This window comes from Musca autumnalis, unplaced genomic scaffold (assembly GCF_047663935.1).
Source record: "Musca autumnalis isolate F117 unplaced genomic scaffold, ASM4766393v1 scaffold_1, whole genome shotgun sequence".
Classification (NCBI taxonomy): Eukaryota; Metazoa; Arthropoda; class Insecta; order Diptera; family Muscidae; genus Musca; species Musca autumnalis.
In genome coordinates, this window is record NW_027411644.1 from 198647881 (window position 1) to 198672263 (window position 24383).

A 24383-nucleotide genomic window follows, 5' to 3' on the forward strand; every position below is an offset into this window, starting at 1 on the left:
GGTGACATTGTTTCACTAGTTTTGTTAACATTTTTTGCTCACTTTTAATATACCGTTTAGCTGGAGGCATAAACACGTAAAGTCCAATGACAAGTTAACCAAAGTTTGCTGTTTCAGTTCTTCTTCTTTTATTCGTTTTGTTCTTTCTTGCTGGCATTTTGTTGCAATTCAATGAATGAAGAGTGAATGAAATGCATTTGTGCTGACCCATGCAGTTCAAGTGAATGTCTGTGGTGTTCGTTGTGCCAGAATTGCCCTACATGCAATTGGAGTGCTTGCTACTACTCTAAGAATGATTTTCTAATTAAATTGAATTAATAAATTTTAATTAATTTATGGAAGTTGTGGTCTTTTTGACCAAATATACGTGTTTAGCTTGAATTCAATTTTGCGGAATTCGAATGTTGTGGTCAGTTTCATTTGAACTGGGTTATCTATCCATCTACACACCGATAGTGGATAAAATGATTCATGGAATTAATTCGCTGACTCTTTCGAACTGTGCAAAAGAACTTTTTACAGATGTGGACATTTTTGACAAACACGGTGGGAATCAGTTCGATCAAATATCTCCAATAGTCTTAAGTTTCTAAGGGAAATCTAAACTTCTCTACATGACATTGGCTGTTTTCCGTGATATTGATGGAGCGTTTAACAATATTAAGCTTGAATCAACTCATAATGGTTGGCAGCAAATATCGGCCTCTAGGAGCATATGGTACCATTCACCACTACTTCAGGCGGCCTATCCAGAAGAATATTGAGGAGCGTATAAAGAAAGGCTTAATTGCGTTCAACTACTGCAAGCAGGATTCCCGAATCTCTTGTTATATCCTCATCACTGGTCCCACCGAAGGCTGTGCTAAATGCAATGCTGGATGTCAAGCTATTGAATTTCGCAACTAGGAACATTTTCAGGCTTTGAGAGATGAGTATTTGGAGCGAGTCCCGTCTTGCCACAAAGGGGAGGGGCCCATCTGCAAAGGTAGCGTCGTGAAAGAACTCTCTCATCCGTCTGATGAGGAGGCATGTGAACCATCCAGGTCTGCTAGAATGATCGCCTCTGATGACCTTTTGGTGGCTGTCATTCATAAATCCTGAAGGTAAGATCATTGAGGATCATTGGCTGTTGGTTGAATGTAGTCTAAGAAAAGTCATAGCCTATAACGATTTGGACAACAGTATGGCCGGCTTTGGCACGCCAGCGATCTACAAGTGTATCAAGGTTAAAAATTGTCAGAATGGTAAATCTAAAGACTTCCTCATTCAAACAATAAATAACACGAGCGCACTTTAGAAAAGATGCTATCCAACATCTTATGAGATCCCATGCAGATTTACAGCCACAGCATGGGTGCCACCTTCTGTTTCGGACTTGACAGAAGTGTTGAAGCAGCTCGGTAAGTAGAATTGCGGCCACCAGACCAGATGTTGGAAATTGGTCAACTCCAAGATTGTGGAGGAACTTTGAGTAAATTTATAATGGGCAGAGAGAGTGCAGACAGACTATAAACCAATCCACTCATTACTAACATATTATATATCATTTGACCTCCTTGCTACCGAAAACGCCTGAAAGGTTACTTGATTCGAAAATAATATCCTACATGTCCACACAGTTCCCAGTGAGTAGTCGTCATCGGAATACATGACTCCTCCGCAATCCCTCAACAGCAGCCGCACACGCAACACTTAACGCCAGAAGTTGCTGTTCCAATCCCCAGAAATGCATCCTTTTTGTGATTAACTCCGAGGTAAGATCGAGGAAATAGCGGATTTTATGAGTCGGAAGAATATCATGGTCGCGGTGGTACAGGAAACAAAGCTCAACAACAACTGCAAGTTACAGCATTGTGATGATTGCAATTTACTGAGGAAGGATCGCAACAAAAGTGTATGTGGCGGAATGATTAGCTTTCCTCGTGCACCAGTCTGTTAAATACAGACCTATCTCGCCGGCTGGCCTTGGGAGACTTATACGCTCATACATAGGAATGTATGGCGGTAGCAGGTTGGTGTAGAATTTCCGAGATGGAGTTGCAGAACGTATACATCCCGACGATAAATGGCTGTACTCCAGGTTGTAGGCCTAACATTACACGCTTTTGGAAGGTCATAACAGCCTGGTCTTGGGGGACTTTAATGCTCATCATGAGTTGTGGCATTTGGTCCTCGGAAACGACCAGACTAATGAGGACGCTCCTACCCGAATTATCGGAGAGTGTCATAGTTTGCCAAACATAACCTATCGTTTCTCTTGGATTAGACCATCTTCCCAAAATTGTCTCCATCAGCAGACCACCCGATTCCATCACCTCTGAACGCCACACTTTCTTCAAGCAGAGATCTGCCAAATCCTTCTGATGTTCGTGTAGCGAAAGGACGTTCCGAGACATCATCACTGCTGCAGTCGCTCGCTATACACCTGCTGGTCGAATACCCGACGTGAGACCAAACTTCCCAGCAAAGGCAACGGTACTAGCAAATGAGTTTCGTTGTGTCAACCCCAGTGACCCCAGCGTCAATGAGCTGACTCTGAAAGTTAACAGGTTGGTCGATGAGCATAAACGGAATAAGTGGTTAAATCATCCGAAGAGTAGCAAAATTGAAGCCGGAATAAGTGAATAGTGGGCAACGGTTAAGTCAACCTCGAACACTGGAAAGAAGGACGGTCCCTATCGTAACGTTTCAAGATGTTACACTGACTGATCCTAAGAGGTGCGTAAGTGATTTAAATCGATAATTCGTTCAACAACCCCGGGGTGACAGGGCGAAGAGAAGAGTACTACGTCGCATTAGATTCTTCCTGCCAAGGATGAACAACCACAATTTATAATATTCGAAAGCGTTGAGCCCTGATGGAATCTCCATGGTAATGGTGAAACAGCTGGATGTGTCAGGAGTCTAGTATCTCACTAAAGTTCTCAACCTTCTGGGTGGCTACCCACATCGTCCCCGAAGACCGGAAAATAGGCAGATTGGTCCCGCTACTGAAGACAGAAAAGGTTGCCAGCAACGATTAATCGTACAGACCGATTTCGCCTTTGTCGCCCGAAGCAAAGACGCCAGTCATACATGGAATTCATGAACAAGAAGTCCAAGTCCCGTAGAGTGAAACATAGAGTTCCCCAAGGTAGGATGATATCTCCGGAACTGTTTAATCTTTACCACGCCTGTATTCCGCCCGCTACAGACGGCGAAAACGGATGATTGTACGAATTTATCGCCAGGTACCTTCGCTAAAATAATTTGTGAAATTTGACTGTTCTTATCACCTTTTTCTACGCGATGAATAAATCTACGGCCACTGTGTTCTCCACATGGACGGCAGAAGTGAGAACTAAGTTGAATGTCATGGTTGATGATAGCACAAATTCGACTACACCCAATCAACAATCCCACAATTATAGGAGTCACATTCGATAGCCTGTTCATGTCGTCGCTATCTGCGACAAGCAGAGATGTGGTAACAAGATCATCAAGTCCCTAGGCAAAAGCACTTTGCGTGCAGATAATGAAACTTGTTGATCACATATAACGCAATAGGTCAGTCTGTGTTAAACTATGTGACGCCAGTTTGGTCCGCGAGTGTAAGTGGAACGCAATGGAAAAATATTCAAACTTGTCAGAATGCCGCCCTGAGAACGGAACAGGGTGCCTCCTCATGTCTTCAGTGGACGATCTACATAAGGCAACAAAATGACATGCTTTACAGAGAGAGAACCATCCTAATCATCATGATCTAGAAAGAGAGGTCCAACGTTACAAGAGAGAACCGGCCTACCAAGCAGGTTTAAATACCATTCACACGGTTGCAGTCACAGATGCCATAGACAACTATCTCGTGTAAATTCAGTCCTCGGAGAACATCTTCCTTCTATCGCAGCTGAGGAGCGTCAGCTGGCACGACAAAACAGAGTAGTTTTGGCTCAATTACGTTCGGTAGGTGCAGCGGTCTGAATTCCTATAGGAATCGATGGCATCGTGCAAAACACTTGCCCAACATACGGCATGGGTCCGCACGACACACTGTGCCTTTTCAACTACCCTGCCAAATCCAGCTCCAGTAGATCTGTTGTTACAACCCATCGAAGCAGCCACATTCGTAGAAATGTTTTTGAAGTTTTGAAAGCTGTTAGAGAGAATGGCAGTTTTTGCATCTAGCTCATCTTCCGCTTCATCTTGAATTCATCAAGGAATAATTAAATGATCACCATCACTACCTCATCTCCTTCTTCTTCTTCAACTCTTCAAGCAATAGCTCTTAATCTATCCATCAGTATCTTCAACATACCAGGATGAACACAATGGACCAAAGGCCTATGAATGAAGGTCCTGTGTTGATGCTGCTCGTGTTGCTTGATAATGATTTTTAGGTTATGGTCAAATCATGGGCGGTATGAACTTTATATTATATATTTGAATACTGGACTATATAGTAGACACCATAAGCATATCCGCATTGCCATATGAAGATCCTATGACTTCCCCCGATGACGTAATTATAGCTTAAAGTACTCAAAATAAGCAATTTTTACAAGGTCCGTCGTATATTTTCTATATTTTTTTGATATATACTCACCATAACTATTTCAAAAACTATTTTTATCGAGCGTACAACATCTCCTTAATATATTAATGTCGAAAAACCCACAAAAAATATTAGTTTGTATCCGAAAATACCGAATGTCTGGGTTAAACTCGTAAAAACCGATGTCGAGCTATATCTCAAAAACAAGAGCTGATGGAGAAAAACCGATTTCATCTAGAAACAACTGCAACTTCGTCTGAAACATTTAACTTTTTCAATTTTGTTGAGCAGTGTAATAGGTACAAAAATGTTTGTATGTACAATTTTTCTGTTCAAAATTCTTTTCAGACAAGTAAATAAAATAGGGAAATGTATAACCAAAGCCTCAACCTTCAAAATACCGAAAATCGGGAGGTATCGTTCTATTGGGGCTATATGAAGGCCAGAACCTAAACCGACAAATTTTAGGTGGAAAGTTGTTTAATACCAAATTTCAGCCATTTTGGCGGGATATTAAGGCCACAACCTTCAAAATACCGGAAATCGGGAGGTACCGTACTATGGGGGCTATATAACATGGACCCATACCGACAAATTTCAGGTGGAAAGTTTTATACCCCCAAGGAAGACTTAATACTAAATTTCAGCCATTTCGGAGGGATATTTAGGCCACAACCTTCTAAATACCAGAAATCCGGACGTACCGTCCTATGGGGGCTATATGAAGACGTGAACCTATACCGAGAAATTTCAGGTGGAAAGTTTTATACCCCCAACGAAGACTAAATACCAAATTTCAGTCATTTCGATGCGATATTGAGGCTACAACTTTCAAAATAACGGAAATCGGGAGGTACCGTTCTATGGGGGCTATATGAAGACGTGGCCCCATGCGGACAAATTTCAGGTGTAAAATTTCATACCCCTAACGAAGACTTAATACCACATTTCAGCCATTTTGGTGGGATTAGACCACAAATCCTTGTATATATTTTTGCATATGCTCATATTATGCAAATATGTAGAAATATGTCAAAATATGCACGATATGCAAAATATGCAAAAATTTCTGGGCTTAATTCGTTTTATTTTGTGATAAAACGAGTTTCTGTCTAATCAGATTTTCTCTACGACCATCCTAACCACATATGCATTTGTATAGGATTCCGCTGTCTACTGATGAGCTGTAAACTAACAGCGAAACCGGTCACATAATTTGTGGGTTCGAATCTTCGGCTTTTCTTTTTGACTTGCAGAAAATCTAGGTTTTTACACGAGCATAAATAAATAAATAAAATAAAAAAATAAGGGCACCTGGCTGCCTTCGAATCAGAAAACAAGAAATCAAATTGATCACGTTGTGATAGATGAGATACATTGTTCGAGCGTGTTGGATGTACGTTCGTTACGAGGAGCAAACATAGACTCGGACCATTACCTTGTTGCAGCAAAGGTACGTTCCCGGTTAAACGTAGCGAATAAAGTACGAACAGACACAACACGAAAGTTAGACATCGGTAAGCTGCATATCACAACAGATAGCCACAGCATATTCGACTCAACTGACCCAATAGCTTAATAAAAGCATTCCTCGTCCCGATAACATATCAGCACAATGGCAAAGAATTTACCACTCCATGCAAACAGCCGCAAAATCCGTACTTGGATACCAGAGACCTCCATCAAGGAATCCATGGTATGGCCGGGAGTGTCGTGCTGTTACCGAAGAGAAACATGCGGCATATAGGGCGACTCTACAATCAGTAGCGTAGCGAACGAGAGAGATATCGGGAGAAAAGGAGAGGAAACGTCATTTCCGCAGGAAAAAGAGAGAAATGAAAAAGCGGGAGTGTGAAATCGAGATGTACAGGAACCAGAATGAAGTTCGAAAGTTCTACCAAAGAGTGAAACATCAAATGATGGCTTTGGTACAGGTTCATCCTCCTGTAGAGACCAGCAAGTTAATTTGGTAACTGATACAGATAGTGTGCTCAAGTATGGAAAGAATATTTTTCCAAACTTTTGGTATCCAATAGTAGCGAAGACAACGAAGATACCACAGATCCAATCCAAGAAGAAGGTATTGAATGTATAACGTGCCGGCAAGATGAGGTAAAGTCAGCAATAAACCGGCTAAAGAATAAAAAAGCAGCAAGAGCCGATGACTTACCAGCCGAGCTGTTCAAAACCGGAGGCGACACGCTGATAAGGTATCCTGTGTCCCGTCCACGAGAAGGGAGATAAAAATGTATGCTCTAACTATAGGCGCATAAGTCTCCCCCCTATTGCCTACAAGATAGTGTCAGGGATATTATGCTAACGAGTAAAGCCTATGGCCAATGAAATAATTGGACCATACCAATGCGTCTTTACACCTGGCAAGTCCACCATTGACCAGATATTTTCCCTGCGACAAATCCTGGAGAAGACCCAAGAGATGTAGATCGACACTTACCACCTTTTTTAAAAACAAAGCCACATCTTGTCGAACAAAAATAACACTTTATAAAATACTGATACGACCTAGCTGATGTATGATTCCGAAGCCGGGTACTTGCGCAAGCATGCAAAGCAGTGATTGGTGTGTTTCAGAGAAAAATTCTTCGAAAGATCTACGGACCAATCTGCGTTGACGGTGAATATCGACGTCGTATGTACCACGAACTGTATCTGCTATACAAAGACATCAGTATAGATAAACAATTGCGTTGACTAGGCCATATCATAAGAATGAGCCATGATGAACCCGCTAAAAAGGCGTATAAATACGAGCAACATGGCGGTACACGCAGAACTGGCAGGCCAAGGCTTCGATGGAGCAAACATTCCAAAAAGCGAAGCAACAAACAGAAAGAAATGGAGATCTTTTCTTAGTTCGGCTTATGGAACAACATCTGTAATGGGTCAGCTATGTAAGTAAGTAACGAAACTTGTCGCTAAGTTAGCAAACAAAATAAAGTAGCCGTTAAGTCCTACCGATAGCAACAGCGTTAACAAAGTTTTTTAGTAACTTTTCATTCATAGTTTGCGTTTAATTTGTTCGATTTTTCGTTAACAAAAATAATTTAGAGAATCCCACTACAGATCTCCACAATTCCTCAAACTCTGAAAATGTCCATCATAACTAAAAAAATGTTGGATAAACATTGTGTGACATCGACAAATTGACACAGTGCAGATGGGTATGGCATTGTAATTAAATCCCATAAACAATTGTAAATTAACCAAAATTATAAGACGTAAAAATCCAAATACCTCACACACAACTTACTACCAAACTTTCTTACAAGAAAAACAAAAAAAGCAAACATCTCTTCTATGAAAAAAATTAAAACATTTAAGCACGTAATGATTTAATGTAATGCTAGTGTTTTTAATATCTCTTTTTTATGTCGCTGTTATTTCCGGTCTTGGTTCAAAAGAAATGTTGTTTACAATTAAATAGATTTCTGACCACGGTGCAATGACCAGCAAAAAAAGCAGAAAGGTGATCATAACACGTTAGTTACGGTTTCGTCAATGCTCCAAAAACAAAAAATACAAACATACAGACAGACAGGCAGGCACACATCCAATGTGTGATGATGAGTCGCTGGCAAGGGGGGCGGCGCAGCGCAGCAAATGTAAAAAGTGATACAAAACGACGACATTTCAAAGGAGTGGTGCCACAATAATCATAAACATCACAGAAACCCATTAACGCTGACACAAGATATGTGAAAATCAAGCGACCTACCAACCGAAATGAAATTAAATTAAATGAAATTTTTGAATAAATAATGTCCAGAAGAGAAATACCAAATAAAAAGAGCCAACCAAAACATCAAAAACGCCGGACGACAAATATTTAAAAATAGAACACAAATGAAATTTGTCAGTTTAGTTCCAAAAGAAAAGAAAAAACACCAAAAGTAAACACACGGAATGGAATATATGACGACATTTGTTATTTTTGCAAAATGGGATGAATTTTAAGGAAACTAGATCACCCACAACAACAACAACACCAAGAACAGGCTAGCACACTTGAATATTTACAAATAACAAAAAAAACCTCAAATTTGTTGAGGGTGGAAAAGATCATCAGTACCGTCATGAAATTTCCTAGAATGGAACATAAAAGGGATTTTCCAAAATGAATATATAGATAGGAGAGCCAGAAAGTAGCAACAACAACATTTAAATAAAAACTTAAAAGACAACAACCACCATCAGCAATAAAAACAAAAACACACAAGTACACTCTTTTGTGGGGGGAACACAAAGAAGGCTTTATAAAGATGGCATCAGCCATTAGATCATGAAGCCGAAAATTTATGTCATATCTCTACTAAATCATTTGTTAAGACTGCAATATCAACAAATTGGGGGAGAAGAAAGAAAACATTGAAGTATGTCTGCCAAGCTGCCAGACCTGCCGAAAAATAACACACGAGTGCTTGACATCCACTCAAGATACTGTTGCTCTAAGTAACTCACAGTATGTCTTATTGGAATTTAGGTTGGATGGTCGATAACTTCCGTCCAAGATAAGATATGACAATTAAAGGGAAAAAAACTCGCATGGTTATCTGTGAAAGAAAAGATTTTGTATCATAAATTGTTGAAATTGGTAAGGAGGAATGTATGGATGGAAGTGTTGTTCTCATTTTATTATAGGTATACATCAGAAGAAAATATACAGGAAAATCATATACTGGAAATCACAACTGATAACCTTGACGCAACTGTATAGGGCCGACCGTTCGAGCTTCACCTGGCTTTGATCCCCCTCGTCTGAGATGAGGACGTCTCTAAGATGACCCTCGATTTCAACCAATGACTCGAACTGATCCGTCCATTGGGGTCAGTCTTGTCAATGATGGCCACTCTAAGGTTATCCGGAACTATCCGTCGCACAGCATGGTCTTTTTGCTTCCAGGTGGAGGAGCAAGTCGTAACAGAGTAGTTGCATGCTGGGGAGATAACTGTTTCTCCAGACGAAGCCCTCTTGTTACTCTTCGCAGCTGGTTCACAAGGTTTTTACGAAGGGGCAGCGTCTGGGGAGGTTTTATGCTTCGCAGTGTTGTCCTTCGCACTACCCCTAATCACTCCTGACATGAATTTTGCGAAGCGGCAGAAGCTGTTTTACGTCCACCAGTGCAGACGGGTTGGCCGGCCGTGACTGCGTAGGCAGCTGTAGGTTGCTCCTCTGAAGACCTCATTGTCTTCACGACAGTAGGTGCAGCCTATTTGGTCGACGATAGATCACCAACCTTTGAAGAGGTCGACGCTGTCATAGACCCATCTTGTCCGTCCACCTTTGCTCCGCTCTTGTGAGGTTGTTTCCCCCTGCCCATCGACTAACCCACCTCCATCACCTTGTTTAAGGGTTTTGAAGGGGGCAGCAGAAGGGTTTGGAGAGGCAACTATCTTTGGTTTCCTTGGCCTAGGTTTTGATCTTTTACACTTTTTCACTGCTTCTTCGGGCTGTGTTTTAGCCTGATTTGTTGATGGATGAGAGGAGGGGCCTTCTGTCGTCACTTCCATGGGAAGATCGGCTTGTCTTGTCGGGTTCTTCCGATATTGTTAACTTTTTCCTCACTAAACAGGTTGGATCTGCAACTTTTTCGGACGAATGTGGCGACTCAGCTCAACCGGGGGAGGGAACAATGGTAGTGGCCATTAATTCATCCTCATTGGTCAAAGTTAAGTCGTTCACTCTGTTCGCGCTCCATCCTGCTGGAAAAATTTTCCTCAATTTTTGTGAGGAGCTCCCTACTGTATCTACTCTGATTGTCGATTATAATATCGAGCCCCGGGCTGTCGTCCATGCCCATATTTGGAGTACGCTGCGAGATACAGGTTGGAGTAATTGAAGAATCGTTGTCCGTATCTATGTTCCTGACTGTCAACGAGAGGGAGGATGTAGCAATTGTGAAAGCGAGTTACTTGTTGGAGTAATTGAAAAATCGTTGTCCGTGTCTATGTACCTGACTGTCAACGAGATGGAGGTTGTAGCAATTGTGGAAGCGAAGACTGAGAGTACCAAGGCATCCACACAAACATCAGTCAAAGTTTTTGGTTTTTTGGGGTTCTGATATCCATACATCATTGTTAAAGTGGCATTCCTTACCACAGCAAGGAATTGACAGCATTGTTAAAGTGGAAGGACCAGAGGTCGACCGTGGCATTGCCTCCTTATCACAGCAAGAAATTGACAGCTAAGCCTATTACTCGTTGAGCCGCCCATGTATCAACGAGGCTCCATTCAAATACAGTTTATAGGTAACACTCCTGCGTTGGGCGATCTTTGATGGGTAGGAGAACGCTATCTGGATAACCTTTGGTCAGTCACAATTTCCCATCCTCAAGATGGCATATAGAGTGGAATTTAAATCTTCCATTCAGACATATCGAATGCAGAAAATTGTGACTTAAGCCCCCCATCGCGTCAAGATTAAGCTTACTAGACTGCTCTGGTATGAAGTGTCTTCAGCTATGCAACCAGTGACGATCGGTCGAAGTCCGATGAATGACTTATTGAATGTTGGGACTATATCGCCGTACGTCCTTGCCCCCTGATGCAGATGATCCAAAATCATCTAGACACATCCGGTAGCGGTGCTAATACCATTGTTTTGGGTAGATTGTAACAATCTCCACTGCGTAACAGTAATAAATGAAGACCAAACCGGGGCTTAGTCCAAGATGTGAAGATTCTTGCAATTGACTTTGGTAGTAAAAGTTTTAAGTTCCGGCCCTGCAGGATAATGATAGCATGGCTAGGTGTTTGTTCAGCTTTCTCTCCAACTTTCTGATGTTTATTCCGGTCCCCATTGCTGTGCAGCCGTCTATATATGAGACCAGTTTAACGCCATCTGGGAGTGCGGGTAGTTTAGAAAGGTAGTGGTTATATAAAAGTGGCGAGATAATACCGCCTTGTGGTACATCCATTTTAACCTTCCTAGTCTTTGACTTCTTGCCTCTAAACTCTATGTGCATGCCTGCCGTTTATGTAATTACCGAACCATTTTTGATTGGAGGATGTCGCCAATCAATATAGCATGATCAACTGTAACGAATGTCTTAAATGAATACAAGGAATGACTATTGTTCTTGCGGCAGGTCTGGTTTAAACCATTTGCTATATTGTGGTACTGTGCGCATTTCTGAAACCGTGTGCAGAGCTATCGATAGTTTTTCGGTCATGATGGGCAGCAGGAGAGACTCCAAAACCTTTAACAAGTCTGAACGTTGTAGTTGTTGTTGTAATAGTGTTTATTATTGTGTGTTCACGTGTTCGTTCTTCTGCCCAATCTGGCTCTGGATCTATTTCCAGTTTCAGGAAAGTGGCTGCTTCGAAGGGATGTAACCACAGATTCACTAGAGTCAGATGAGTAGGTTTGGCAGGGCAGTTGCAAAGGTGCAGTGTGTCGTGTGAGCTAGCCCATGTCGCATACTGGGCAGATGTTTTGCACGATGCTATCGATACCTGCCCAATAGGAATTTTAGCGACTGCAATTTTGCTTATGGCCTTAGCAACTGAGTCCATGTGAATGCTATTCAGACCTGTCTGATATGCCTGTTGATCTAGGGGTTCTCTCCTGTATTGTTGGACCTCCATCTCTAGAGCATGAATATCTTTCCTGATATGCCTGGGTGTGTAGGGCCTAACAGCAGATGGTGATTTGGATGGATCTCATGGTAACACCTGAGCAAGTACTGCAACGAAAGCATCTCATTGTGTTGCTGTACTGGAAGAATCTTCAAGGACCATCTACATGAGGAGGCACCCTGTAGCTGTTCTCAGGGCGGCATTCTGACAATTTTGAATCTCTTTCCAATGCGTATCAACAAATTGGCGCCGCATAGCTTACCACAGACCGACCTATCTCGTTATATGTGGTCAACAAGGTTTCTTTGTGTGCACTCCAAGTGCTGCCGGCTAGGGACTTGAAAACCTTGTTTCTGCATTTCAGTTTGTCGCAGATAGCTGCGGCATGCGCGGAAGACGTGAACGTAATGTCGAATGTGACCCCTAAAATTTTGGGGCAGTTTGTGGTCGGAATTCTGCTACCATCGACCACGACATTCAAGTCTCTTCTATACTGCGCCGTTCATGTGGTGAACAGGCCGTAGATTTAGTGGCGGATATCTGCATATTCCTCGCGTGGAAAAAGGTGGTAAGATCGGCTAAATAGGAGTTAAGTCACTCACAGATGTCATCAGGGTAGGAACCTGACGCCAGGATCGTACAATCATCCGCATACGTTACGATCTCAATGCCGTCTGGTGGGTGCGGAATACAGGAACGTTAGAGATTAAATAGTTCCGGACATATCACCCCACCTTGGGGAACTCCCTTTTTCACTCTACGGGGTTTGGACTTCTTGTTCGTGAATTTCACGAACGACTGGCGTCTACACATATAATTGATTTTCCAACGTTTTAGACTTGACCGGAGGATTGTTTGCTCAATATCCTCAAACAGCGCGGAGTGCCCGACAGTATCAAAGGCTTTTGATAAGTCAAGCGCCACCATCACCGTGATAACCTTTCCTGGAGAACTCGACAAATATATGTGGAGATGGCGTGCAGCGCTGTTGTCGTTCTGTGCTGCTGATGACGCTGGGGAGCATTAAAGCCTCAGGAGACTTTGATACGATTCACCTTTGCTGGCATCCTTGCCTCACTCCAGAAGTGGGATCACCCTGCCCATGTAGGTGACTAGCGACAGGTTGAGAACTTTGGTGAGATACTCGACTCCTGGCTCATTCAGCTGTTTCGGCATTACCATGAAGATTCCATCAGGGCCCAACACTTTGGATGATTTAACGTTCATCCATTGTAAATTGTGATGGTTCCTCCACGGCAGGAAGAGATCTAATGCGACGTAATACTCTTCTCTACACCCTTTTACTCACAGTGTGTTCGACAAATTGTCGATTGAAATAACTTGCGCACCGGTTTGAATCAGTCAGCGTAACGTCACAAAAAGTGACTGATGTCCTTTTTTCTTTCTTTCCACTGACATAACATTAGTCCCCAATTCACTTTTTTCGTCTCCAATGTTGCAACTCTTCAGATGATTTAACCACTTACTCCGCTTATGCTCACCGATCAACCTGTTAACTTCCCCTGACCATGGTGGGACTGGGGTTGGCAGTACGAAGCTCATCACGCTCATTTGCTAATCCCCTTGCCTTGTATTCTGATGACGACCACTAACTGGTGGTCGTGTTAACGCAGCAACATAATCCCTGTCTTTGTCAATCACATGGCAAGGCCAGAGCAACCGCTGAGATGCACCCACTAGCGGCATCCATTGCATCTCACCTAGGTTTGAGTTTGCAGTGTTGACACTTCGGAACGTATATCTTCAATGAAACGTAACTCGAATTAAATAACATACATTTTGAAGAGAAAAAAATGATATCACTCGTCACACTGTGCCTTCACGTTTGTTTGGTCTAATGTTTTTCTTTTCCCTTTTTTAAAAATAAACTCAATTAATATTAAGAAAAATCATACACTACATTCCCTGGGAAGAGGGTGGAATGATGCACACCCCCCTTTTGCCACTTTATGCCAATACACATATTGCAAAGCATCAAGTGGCATTGGTTGCCATTAGACACACACTAACACAAGTACACAAATTGCCGGCAATTTCAATTCCAACTATTGCTGGACATAAATAAAGATGAAAAAGCCAACATCTAAAGGCAAGCGAACGATTGACTTGCGATAAGATGAGTGGATTTTTTTAATTTACAGATATAGCCAAATAAAGTAAATTTTCAAAATATTCGTGATGGCAAATTAATGTAAAAGCAAAGGATGAAGAGAGGGAAAAGGAGAGGCGGTAGAAGAAAAAAACGCTACACTATATCAATGCAACTGAAATGAAAATTTTGAAGAGAACATCACCATCACATGCCATATTGGGCCAATTGGAAACCAAAAAACACACAAATATTATGCCTGCAGTCATGGCTCGTTGATAATGTTGAGTGCATTTTGGAAGCAGAAGAAGAAAAAAAAAAACAAAAAAATTACACACGTACATATTCGTTTTATTGGAAATGGCATCTGCATAAAAAATACATAATATATTATTAGCCACAACGGCAGACAGACACTGCCATCGATTATAAATACAATGATTCACATGATTTACAACGATGGCGATGATGATGATGGTCTGACCGGTATTACATGTCCTTCTTCTTACTTTTTAATTTTGTTTGATTTGATTTAGCAAGCATTGAAATGAACAAAAGTCAATAATCAGGAGGGGGTTTTAGTTGGAATTTTGCAGAACATGGAGGTGGATATAGAAGTGGAAGAGTATTACGAAAATATTTAATATACAAACATTAACTCCACTAGACCTTGTAGATATCTAATATGCAACAAAGTCGAGAGAAGAATATAATTTCTCTGTTAGGGGCGTAATGAAAGCTACGCTAGACATTATAAGGAGGGTGTGGTAAAATATTATCTCTTCGAGGAGTATTGAAATTTGCGCTCCAAACCCAAATTATAAGATTATCAGGGTATTCGGTGATCAAAGCCCGTAGCAAAATACTCTTGAGGCTTTACTCCTTCCCAGCATCAGAAATAGTTACCTAGTTGCCGATCATCAGCATTTGTCCACATATTAGTTGAGGACTTATCTAGAGCAAGCCGTTTGATACGACAGTATTGGTGGTGTTTGACTTATCAAAAGTCTTTGATACTGTGAAGCACTCCACGCTGTTTGAGGACATTGAGTCGACTACCAATTTGAAATGTTGGATAATTATCAATTATGTGTAGACGCCAATCGTACATGGAATTCAGGAACAAGAAGTCCAAGTCCCATACTGCCATTATTATAAGTCTTCTTTTGTTATAGTTTGGATTTACCCAACAGATTTATAGCGTTCAGGTTAACTTAAAGTTGAAAGTGATGATTGTATTTGAAGGAGGAGCTTCTTGGCATTAACTTTCAATGTAAAAATAATATTTTTAATGTCTCCAAATTAGTTTATTTTGCATTTTCAAATCCATCAGATAGTAAAAGAGCACATATAATAATGGCCCATAGAGTGAAACAGTGAGTTCCCTAAGGTGGAATAATATCTCTGGAACTGTTTAACCTCTACCTCTCCCGTATTCCATTCTCTCTATGCGGCATTGAGATCCTAACTTATGCGGATGATTGTTCGATTTTTCCTGATGTCATTTGTAACAGACTGAACTCCTACGTGACTGATCTTACCATCTTTTTCCATAGCATAGCTTAAGCTATGCGACGTCAGTGTGATTCGCGAAGGTAAGTGCAACGCGATGGAAAAATATTCAAACCTGTCAGAATCCCGCCCTGTAGTGGGATTCTGTAACTCATTTTTGCTGTTACCGACAAAAATCGGTAAAATAAAATCGCAAAATTATGACCAAAAACATAAAGAAAGGTTGGCATTACTGTTTGTGTAGGTAGAGGCTAGCGACTACTTTTTATTCATCGTTAACTTACCGAAAAATTTCGTTAATTATCGAAATTATAAGCATATTCATTTTACCGACGATTATCGATAACAGCAAAAATGCGTTACAGAATCCCACTACTGAGAACTGCAACACGGTCCCTTCTCATGTCTTCAGGGGACCATATGCGTGAGGAGACAACGATCCTTCCAGTACATCAACGATGCAGTACTTGCTCGGATATTACCTTAAGACCCATCTTAATCACCATAGGGTAGATAGGATAAACCACCCAGTAGTGCGATTCTCTAACTCATTTTTTGAGTTACCGACAATTGTCGGTAAACTTAAAATGCTTATAATGTCGGTAGATACCGATGTTTTTCGGTAAGTTAGCGACGAATAAAAAGCAGTCGCTAAGTTCTACCGATAGCAAGAGTGTTGTCAACTTTTATTTGAACTTTTCATTCATAGTTTTACGTTTTAATTTTACCGATTTTTGTCGGTAACTCAAAAAATGAGTTAGAGAATCGCACTACAGGTATGTTAGGAGGTTACAAGAGAGATCAGCAAGCCTATCAAGCAGGTTTGAATAGCATTCACACAGATGCAGTCGCAGATTCCATAAACAACTATCGTGAGAATGCTGTGCTCAGAGAACATGCCTCATCTATCACAGCTGAGGAGCATTAGCTACCACGACAAACCAGAGTAGTTTTGGCTCGGGATGGTGCCGCCGTCTAAATTCCTATAGGGCAAGGATTGTTGACACCGTTCAAAATATCTGCTTATACGTAATTTCACACCTTAGTGTATATGACGTTGCTCATACGTTTTGGAACTAGAAACCAGATTACCCTACAACCAACCGTGTCACCGTGGTGCAATGGTATGCACACACGCCTTGCACGCTGAATGCCCGGTTTAGATTCCCAGGCCAGGCAAAATTAAATTTTCAACGGTGGCAAAAATACACCTTAGAAATGTTGGCTACATTTCCTGAGTATTTCTGCAATGTAAAACATCCCTACAAGAGGTGCCTTAGGACACGCCGTTCGGACTCGGCGATAAACAGTAGGTCCCATATCATTGAGTTAATATGAATCGAGGTTCACTCAGTGATATCAGAGAAGTCTCCCTTGTCCCTTATGGAATGTTTGTGGAACAATTATATATGTATAATTATAATTACAACACATCGAAGAAGCCACATTCCTAGAGCTGGAGATTTAACCAGTGCCAGATTAAGCAGAAAAATGAACATACAAACATATCCAGCCTTATTCTGAAAGAAAATTCCCGTGAGTTTTGTCTTAAAGGAGAGGGTGAGAAATCTCATGGTGAATTTACGTTCGGGGACGACCTACACAGGACACTGAAGACTATTAAAGGAAGAGCAGAATCAGGATATACCCCCGGAAGACATATTACTCAACTTGACCCTAACTGAAGAACTGTAAACCACGGTGATCCCAGCCAAGTCTACTGAGGAAGACAAGATCAAACTGGAGGGAGTGTGAACCCAGATGGTCAACTGACAGCCAGCCAAGTTCCACCTGGTACGATATGGACACATGCCGGTAAAAAAATTAAAATGCGGGATGCAACACTATCATTGACTAATAATAGGGAAGCCAATGAAGATCCAATGATCCTAAGGGCAGATTAGCCAGAGAAGTCAAGTCAACGTGCTATGATGTTTCTACGCAAATTCGTTTGACGAGACACCAATTTGCAGGTTCAGAAATAGGTCCTCTTCCTAACAAGCTAGTTCAGATACAAGAGTTAATTCGAAATAACTTACACTCATGTAACCTCCATGCAGGTGTTAAAGCAATGCCTTTAATGAAGCTGCGGTGGCAAGTAAAAGAGAAGAAGCTGCGAAATATACTTCCCAAAGCAAAAAGGTGGAGTAAACTTCTGCTTCGAAGCTGAAGGATAAAGAGTCTAGAGTCAAGAGACTTCCGAAAAGGAGAACATTTGAAGAAGGGGTCTATTTCTGAGCCAGATTCAAACCCGGGCGCCAAGGGTAAAGCGGAGGAAAAATGGAGCTCAGGAACCTCCACAGACTGCAAGGAAATCAAGGTGTTTTGAGAAGATGGACAAAGTTCCACAACAAAAAAACTGTGAGACGGATTCGTTCTTCCGAAGTCCCCCAGCCTTCATCCAAGAAGACGATGGTTTCTTAGGTGGCAATAAATCGTGCTCATATGCAGCTACCCTTGCCCAGAAAGCGTAGGAGGCAGCCACTTACTAGGGAAATGCTAAATTCAAGGTACAACGACAAAGTCCCAATAAACCTTATGTCAGACCGGCCCCAATGATGCTCGCTGACGACCTTCGAGTGGCAATCATCGACATAGCTGACCCAGACACCGAGAGAATAATCAAAAGTCACTGTTTGCTAGTCGAAACCTGTATTCGGCATGTATTCAGCAGCGCCTACCTTCAAAAGGTCGTCAAGGTCATAAGTGTCATAACAAGAAAATGTGAAATTTCCTTGTTGAACAACATTTTCTTAGTGGGCATACACTTAAGACAGAGTAGGTCTGTTGTGCGCTGTTGACTAACTTTTGGAAGAAAGTTTTTATTTCCGGAATTCCGTGCTCCAACGATTCGACTAAGGTCTATGGTCAATCATATAATACAACCTTTGGAATTCTACTTTAGATTTGACAAATTTGTCTTAAATATACCGCGGCTACCTTCCATAATAGGGTTAGGGAAGAAGTCGTTGACATCATCGTAACCAATATAGATGACTCCGCTATCAGTGAATCAGAGGAATGCTCCTTTTCGGATCACAAAACTGTATTTTTCCATGTCACCGATATGCGAGCAAAGCAAAAACCTCATACGAATCAGGGGATAACTAATTAGGAGGAATTTGGAGTGTTTCTACGTCTAGACTAAGGATTCCAAAAATTTTCAAATCTTCCGAAGACATAAACAGCTCTGTGGACTATCTTACCAAGGTTCTCCTAGAATGCTATGAATATGAAATGAATGATGAAATTTCAACCCTTAGGGCGGTTAGTAGAAGGACTTACAACAAGGAAAATAAAATCAAGCTCAGTGCCGATTGGGATTTGTAGAAAATACATTTGAATAGGTACAGGAGTGAGGTGAAGAAATTCAAACGATAATCCTGGATTAGCTTCAGTGTGTCAACTGAGGCAATTGGTTCAGCTACAAGGTTCCGCAAGATAATATCAAAGGATACAAAACCTTTTGGTAGTATCAAGCGACGGAGTCTGGACCAACTCCGGCTTGAAACATTAGTCCTATTGGCGTTCCCTTTCGGAACTGTAAGGATGCCGGCACAAACCCACCACTGCAAAACAGGATGCTTAACCCTACAGTGGAAAATGAAACCTGGCCAGTAGATTAATAAGTAATGCCAGTATTTCATGGGTGATCAGTACTTTTAATCTCCCGGACCAGAAGGCGTAAATAGCAACACTCGCCGATGGTGATACTCTTGATCTTCGATTTCTGTGGAGGGAGATGATAATAACGTTTATATATAACAATTCCTCTAAATTGCATGGGTTGCCAAACATTTTGGTTATAATATATGTATTGAATATTAATGTATGGATTTCCTTAAAGTTTTAGTTAAAATTGTAGCCAAGGGTCTGCAGATTTCAAAACTGTTTACATTTTTTGCGGGTATTTGGGGTTTGGGCAGTTATGACCAAAACTTTAACTCCGTTTCTATCATGGACCAATACTGAGAATTTTTCGCGGGGAGGTTTACTATGCAATAAGAACTTCTGTAGTGCGATTCTCTAACTCAAAATTATGAATGAAAAGTTCAAATAAAAGTTGACAACACTCTTGCTATCGGTAGAACTTTACTATTTATTCGTCGCTAATTTACCAAAAAACATCGGTAATTACCGAAATTATACGCATATTAATTTTACCGACAATTGTCGGTAACTCAATAAATGAGTTTGAGAATCGCACTACTGGTACCAAACTACAGCACATTCGGATGATTCTTTACATGGGAACCATGCGAAAACTTGGATCTAGGACTGCAATATTTTTGTTAGTGTGGTTTTAGGACACCAGGGCCCATTGATAATAATTTCAGTTCAATACATTGTCTAGAAGTATTTTTCTCACACCTTATAGAAGTATTTTTCTCACGCCATATAAGTGGCACCACTGTGCAATGTGTGCGTTCATAAATGCAGTAAAATGACATGTCTCTTTTTGACAATGTCAGTGTTGCCACACAAGTTTACTTTGTCTTTTTGTGATCTTGTCAATATTTGCCCTACGGCTGCATGAACAGGATCTCTGGCGCGGTTGTACCTATGGGCATGGCTGTATCCTGAACGAATCAGGCATAAATGTGAACCAACTCGGAAAACTGAGTGACTATATATCACCAGTCCTGAGATTTGACGATATAGACATCGTTATACCTAGTAGAGATGACTGGAACCGCAGTAACCCCCCTCTGGACGGTCTGGCTTTCTATACAGACGGTTCCAAGATGGAGGAAGGTACCGGGGCTGGCGTCTACTGTGAAAGGCTATCTCTTTGAGTACACCTACAGGCTAAACAGCAACTGTAGTGTCTTCCAGGCTGAAATCTTCGCGATTTGGAAGGCAGCGGAATTGATAAAAAGTTTGGATGCAGAAATCTTTGAACCGGTGACTATCTTTGTGGATAGCCAAGCGGCTCTTAAAGCCATCAAATCCTGCAACATCAAATCCGATGTCGTCCTTAAGTGTAGATCAGCCTTGGGAACGCTAACTAACGGCTTCCGGCTATGCTGGGTACCTGGACACCGCGACTATCTGGGTAATGAAAGAGCAGACGAATTAGCTAGGCGAGGATCGCAGTCCACAGACCTAGCTATCGCTATCAAACCACCCATTTGTCATTTCTTCCAAGCCAGTGAATTGTGGCATAATGAACCTAGGTGCATTGTGGCAAGATCCATATGGCCGTCTTTATCAGTCAAAAGAACGAACTCTCTGCTGAACCTGAGTAAAGCTGAAGTTAGAGTAACGACGGGAGTCATTACTGGACACTGCTACATCAGGGCCCATACCATCAAATTGGATGAGGATGTTACTGCAGACTCTGTGAGGACGAGGAGGAGTTAGAGACGATCGAGCACATCCTGTGTCGTTGTCCAGCAATGGCTCGTAGACGGCATAGGTTAGTAGGTGTTCACTTTCCACCGTGTCTAACTTTCTACTCAACCGTGGAACCTGCTGTGATCTACAACATCATCAAAAATCTGAAGTGGCTGGGACAGCGCAACCTGAACGCGTAAATTTATTCAACTATTCTGCCTACCATTAAAAATAAATCTTTTCTCCTACTCTAAAACTATTACTCCACTCTTAAACTTTCTTGTAATTTATTCGTTCTTCTTTTTTTTCCACTATTCTCTCTTTTTCCATCTCCTCTTTTCCTGCAGCTTTTTTCTACTGGATGATCACAATGGACCGGAAGGTCTCCAAGTGACGCAGTCACAAGTTAGTGGCTGCACATCTCCTAACCTAACCTGTCAATATTTGCAATGTTAATATTGCATTTATGAAGTTAGCCAAAGGCTCAATTGCAAAGGCCTGTAAAAAATTAATAAGTAAAAGATGGGGGGTTACGACCTAAAGTTGATAGGATTTATAAGACTGTGCTGTGTCCGGTCTTGACATATGGATGGAACTTTGGAGGCCCATATCTCGGGAAGTAAAAATTTCCGCAACAAAAGCAATACATGGTTGGAATCGGGATAAAAAGCACTATCTGTGGTAATTTTTTCCATAATTTTCTGAGTTGGGTCGGTAAAAGAAAGATAAGCCGTTGACAGTCAACTATGTATGCATGTCAGTGGTGTCGAGGAGCTTTTATCAATATATGGGATCGGTAGATGCTAATCCGAAAACCTAAGGAAGGGTTTCATTAAAATTGTATCTGTGTTTAATCCATTCTGTAAAAAACATGCTGCGATGGAGCGTGATACGAAATTTTATTTTAGCGAAAGTTACCTTAAATGATAACAACTTTTACTCTGATTACAATTCAAAGGCCTCTAGAAACAATATTGTTACTTTGTGATAGTAGAACGCAAAACTATATTTGTTTAAATACCTTTAGGGGAAGGAAAATGTGAACTATGGGGGTTATCATGAGTGAAATTTACCTGTGAGTTTCGTCTTTCCGCCGTTGCAACTTAAGGGAGAAATTGAAAAAACGCACGGGGAATTGCCGTTCATGATAACCCCAATATAATCGACGGTGGACCGAAATACGTCCACTTTCGTAAATGATCAGAACGAAAAATAACAGTCTATCATGTTCTATGCCACTGTCATAATAATCTTTTTTAAAGAGATTTTTGATATAAACATGTTTGTGTTATGATAAATAATGCTACAAATGTCATGGTCAATATTGACTATTCCAAATGATAAGATGTCAAAAAGAAACGAGATTATCCATTTATGTTGAACATGTTTGTTAAAGATTTGATCTATTCTTCAAAACGATGTGATAAGCACGTATACCGGACAGTAGCGGTGTCTTTAATTTGTCAAATAATGTATTCCCATATATTTTTGCTTCCAAATATGTACAAAAACAATTATGGATAATAGATTCACACATTTTAGAAAAAGAAAAATAACAACGACGACAAAGATATCCCACAAAAACCGGGAATCTACAAATTGTTTGTTTAAAGCAAAAAATTTTAAAATTTTACTTAATAAAGTAACAGAATAACAACAACACCAAATCACTGGACAGAAAAAAGGGGGAGAAAGAGGAACAACAACAAAAACAAAGTCCAAAAACCAACAAAAAAATGTACTACCCACAACCCGCAGCATTATGTCAACCTAACTAATAAGCAGAATATAGTGGATGACTAGAAGTAATTGGACGGACAGGCGAACAAGCAGCCAGCCAGCCAGTCCGTCAGACAGGCGGTTGTTTGTTATTTAGTCGCACGTCGCACATTCACATTTGTATGTACTATGGCTGTCTGGCGGGGCTGGTTGGATGTGTGCCTGCTGCCACAGCCAGCTAGATAGATGATGGTGTTCTGTTCTATGTTGTTGCATGAATGTTGTTGTTATTTTGTATCACACTTTTCCTTTGCACTTTAGTTTTGTTGTTGTGTTCCTATTCTAGTTCTGTTGGAGTTTGCGGCTGCTGCGACTGCATAAAATTCTGCCACCGCTGCCAATGTGTATTACTGCTGTCGCCTGCACTAGAATTTTTGGGCGGAGGTTGTCGTTGCAAGCAAGGCAACGAACGGTGGTGCCATTAATGATAATTTCTTAATGAAAAAATCGCCATTTATTTTATCCCTCCCTCACAAAACATTCATTACAAATTGTGGGGAGGGAGTGAAGTCACCTCCAAAATATTTGATTAAAAAATTCGCAAAATCTGGAGAAATTTAATTTACCTTTCCTTTTTTGTTTTTTGTATAACGAAGTGGGGTTTTTTTTGTTGTTCAATACAGAGTGTTGTATTGTATATATGTTTTGTTGTTGTTGTTCTTCGTCGTCGCCGCCGTTGGATCGTCGTCGGTCGGTCGGTTAATCCTCTTTGTTATTTTTTCACTTTTTTCTCTTCTGTCGACAATGAATTGCAACTGAATTTCTTGTTATAATTTCTTTGCACTTTATCACTTTTTTCAGCTTAAGGATTTCTTGTATTTCATTAATTGGAATATAAAATTTAATATTTTATTGAAATTATTCCATATAATTTTCTTTTTTATTCAAAATTTATCACTTTTTTAGTTTGCACAATTTCTTTCATATTTTCCTCCCCATTGAAACACAGATTCACTTCTACTGAACAATATTCACGGCACAGGGATCTATAAGTCGATAAATTTGGGACACATAGGCATCTGTAAATCGAGACTCTCCAATTTAACGTGTGTTCACACAGTGACGATAAGTTTCACGCAACTACGTTTTTTATCGGGGTTGGTTTGTCGAAGCTCACACTAGAGTAGAGTTGTACAATCTAGTTCATTTGAAAGATCTAGTTTAATAGCTCAGCTTTTTTAACTGAACTAGTTCAGTAATCTAGTTCATAGTTCACTATCCAGTTCAATCATTCGGATCAGAATCGTTCTCGAGCTCTTAATCGTTCTCTTGATGAAAACACATATATACATACATCAAATAGGAACAAACATTAGAATAGTATAATTAAACTACAAAAATATTACATTTAGATACTTTTATTCCATTCATAAAGATTTAGTTTAGAAAAAAACATTCTTCGAAAAAAAATGTAATTACAATTTCATTTAAGTGGCTGGCAAAAAATCTTACGTTGTGTGTTTGTAGAAATTATCACTGTATGTATGTTTCTTTTTATTTTTTCCTTTTTTCTAAGG

At 40.7% G+C, this 24383-nt stretch overlaps 1 protein-coding gene across 2 annotated transcripts in view; it reads right to left on the minus strand.

Annotated features, from left to right (window-relative positions):
* Nucleotides 1–23841, minus strand: part of Mtl (Rac family small GTPase Mtl) — a 33033-nt gene extending 9192 nt beyond the window's left edge. Inside the window, exon 1 of one of the 2 annotated variants that reach the window (XM_073959782.1) lies at nt 23433–23841. The gene's annotated coding sequence lies outside the window, so the exon portion shown is untranslated. Of the gene's footprint in view, nt 1–42; nt 296–23432 lie in introns of those variants that run through there. The other variant, XM_073959783.1, reaches the window with a different exon arrangement.
* Nucleotides 23842–24383: the final 542 nt, after the last annotated feature.